At 46.8% G+C, this 2,500-nt stretch overlaps 8 non-coding genes across 8 annotated transcripts; 5 read left to right on the top strand and 3 right to left on the bottom strand.

The window, feature by feature from the left end:
• Positions 1–109: 109 nt before the first annotated feature.
• Positions 110–183, bottom strand: trnan-guu (transfer RNA asparagine (anticodon GUU)). Its single transcript has one exon. It is a non-coding gene; the product is annotated as a tRNA-Asn (tRNA).
• A 266-nt stretch (positions 184–449) lies between these two features.
• Positions 450–523, top strand: trnat-agu (transfer RNA threonine (anticodon AGU)). Its single transcript has one exon. It is a non-coding gene; the product is annotated as a tRNA-Thr (tRNA).
• A 351-nt stretch (positions 524–874) lies between these two features.
• On the bottom strand, positions 875–948 carry trnan-guu (transfer RNA asparagine (anticodon GUU)). Its single transcript has one exon. It is a non-coding gene; the product is annotated as a tRNA-Asn (tRNA).
• A 120-nt stretch (positions 949–1,068) lies between these two features.
• On the top strand, positions 1,069–1,141 carry trnak-cuu (transfer RNA lysine (anticodon CUU)). The gene has a single exon. It is a non-coding gene; the product is annotated as a tRNA-Lys (tRNA).
• Positions 1,142–1,214: 73 nt separating this feature from the next.
• trnat-agu (transfer RNA threonine (anticodon AGU)) lies at positions 1,215–1,288 on the top strand. The gene has a single exon. It is a non-coding gene; the product is annotated as a tRNA-Thr (tRNA).
• Positions 1,289–1,845: 557 nt separating this feature from the next.
• Positions 1,846–1,918, top strand: trnak-cuu (transfer RNA lysine (anticodon CUU)). Its single transcript has one exon. It is a non-coding gene; the product is annotated as a tRNA-Lys (tRNA).
• Positions 1,919–1,991: 73 nt separating this feature from the next.
• Positions 1,992–2,065, top strand: trnat-agu (transfer RNA threonine (anticodon AGU)). The gene has a single exon. It is a non-coding gene; the product is annotated as a tRNA-Thr (tRNA).
• A 351-nt stretch (positions 2,066–2,416) lies between these two features.
• On the bottom strand, positions 2,417–2,490 carry trnan-guu (transfer RNA asparagine (anticodon GUU)). Its single transcript has one exon. It is a non-coding gene; the product is annotated as a tRNA-Asn (tRNA).
• Between the last annotated feature and the right edge of the window lie 10 nt (positions 2,491–2,500).

The following is a 2,500-nucleotide window of genomic DNA, read 5'->3' as shown; positions in this document are numbered from 1 at the left end:
TGTTTCTGCAATATCGCAAATGCCGTGTGAGACAAAGCTCAGAAGCCTAAGTAGGGTCATGCTTGCGCATCAGAAAGTTACGATGAAAATGATGTGGTGGACAGTCCACCGTCCCTGGGTGGGCTTGAACCACCAACCTTTCGGTTAACAGCCTAACGCGCTAACCGATTGCGCCACAGAGACATACAGCAGAAGGCTGCCGGGTTCCTGTGTTGAAGTTATCCAGACATTCTTTTTCACAAGATCAGGTGATGAAGTGATGTCACTCTGCCGGGAAGTTGCTGCCAGATATCGTTTACCCTAGCCCGGCTAGCTCAGTCGGTAGAGCATGAGACTCTTAATCTCAGGGTCTTGGGTTCGAGCCCCACGTTGGGCGTTACCTTTACTGAACGCACTGGAGGCATCAATAGTTTGAAAGAAGAGTATAACCAAGTGCAGAGGCAGCATCAGGCGCTGTGGCTTAGTTGGTCAAAGTGCCTGTCTAGTAAACAGGAGATCCTGGGTTCGAATCCCAGCGGTGCCTTGTTTTCCGTGCACCTGACTACCGACCTGCTGGTATCGTAAGTGCGAAGATTGGCTCATCCTGGTGACATTTCTGACAAAATGATACTTTATATTATTGTGATATGATGTGATTTCTCCTTGTTTTCATGTAATGTAAAAGTAGAGAAAGAGAGCAATGAAACGAGTTGTCATTGCACCATGTTGGAGAAATCTTACCTGTACTTCGCTTTTTTGAAATGTGTATTTTGCAATGTTGCTTGGCGTTTCTGCAATACCGCAAATGCAGTGTGAGACAAAGCTCAGAAGCCTTAGTTGGGTCATGCTTGCGCATCAGAAAGTTACGATGAAAATGATTTGGTGGACAGTCCACCGTCCCTGGGTGGGCTTGAACCACCAACCTTTCGGTTAACAGCCGAACGCGCTAACCGATTGCGCCACAGAGACAAACAGCTGCAGGCTGCCGGGTTCCTGTGTTGAAGTTATCCAGACATTCTTTTTCACAAGATCAGGTGATGAAGTGATGTCACTCTGCCGGAAAGTTGCTGCCATCTGTCGTTTACCCAAGCCCGGCTAGCTCAGTCGGTAGAGCATGAGACTCTTAATCTCAGGGTCGTGGGTTCGAGCCCCACGTTGGGCGTTACCTTTACTGAACGCACTGGAGACATCAATTGTTTGAAAGAAGAGTATAACCAAGTACCAATGCCGCATCAGGCGCTGTGGCTTAGTTGGTCAAAGTGCCTGTCTAGTAAACAGGAGATCCTGGGTTTGAATCCCAGCGGTGCCTTGTTTTCCCCACACCTGACTACCGACCTGCTGGTATCGTAAGTGCAAAGATTGGCTCATCCTGGTGACATCTTTTGCATCATTTCTGACAAAATGATACTTTATATTATTGTGACATGATGTGATTTCTCCTTGTTTTCATGTAATGTAAAAGTAGAGAAAGAGAGCAATGAAACGAGTTGTCATTGCACCATGTTGGAGAAATCTTACCTGTACTTCGCTTTTTTGAAATGTGTATTTTGCAATGTTGCTTGGCGTTTCTGCAATACCGCAAATGCTGTGTGAGACAAAGCTCAGAAGCCTAAGTTGGGTCATGCTTGCGCATCAGAAAGTTACGATGAAAATAATGAGGTGGACAGTCCACCGTCCCTGGGTGTGCTTGAACCACCAACCTTTCGGTTAACAGCCTAACGCGCTAACCGATTGCGCCACAGAGACAAACAGCTGCAGGCTGCCGGGTTCCTGTGTTGAAGTTATCCAGACATTCTTTTTCACAAGATCAGGTGATGAAGTGATGTCACTGTGCCGGAAAGTTGCTGCCAGCTGTCGTTTACCCAAGCCTGGCTAGCTCAGTCGGTAGAGCATGAGACTCTTAATCTCAGGGTCGTGGGTTCGAGCCCCACGTTGGGCGTTACCTTTACTGAACGCACTGGAGACATCAATTGTTTGAAAGAAGAGTATAACCAAGTACCAATGCCGCATCAGGCGCTGTGGCTTAGTTGGTCAAAGTGCCTGTCTAGTGAACAGGAGATCCTGGGTTTGAATCCCAGCGGTGCCTTGTTTTCCCCACACCTGACTACCGACCTGCTGGTATCGTAAGTGCAAAGATTGGCTCATCCTGGTGACATTTCTGACAAAATGATACTTTATATTATTGTGATATGATGTGATTTCTCCTTGTTTTCATGTAATGTAAAAGTAGAGAAAGAGAGCAATGAAACGAGTTGTCATTGCACCATGTTGGAGAAATCTTACCTGTACTTCGCTTTTTTGAAATGTGTATTTTGCAATGTTGCTTGTTGTTTCTGCAATATCGCAAATGCCGTGTGAGACAAAGCTCAGAAGCCTAAGTAGGGTCATGCTTGCGCATCAGAAAGTTACGATGAAAATGATGTGGTGGACAGTCCACCGTCCCTGGGTGGGCTTGAACCACCAACCTTTCGGTTAACAGCCGAACGCGCTAACCGATTGCGCCACAGAGACATACAGCAGA

The sequence above is a fragment of the Conger conger genome, chromosome 13, assembly GCF_963514075.1.
Source record: "Conger conger chromosome 13, fConCon1.1, whole genome shotgun sequence".
In the NCBI taxonomy this organism is placed as follows: Eukaryota; Metazoa; Chordata; class Actinopteri; order Anguilliformes; family Congridae; genus Conger; species Conger conger.
This window is presented reverse-complemented; position numbering and strand designations above follow the sequence as displayed.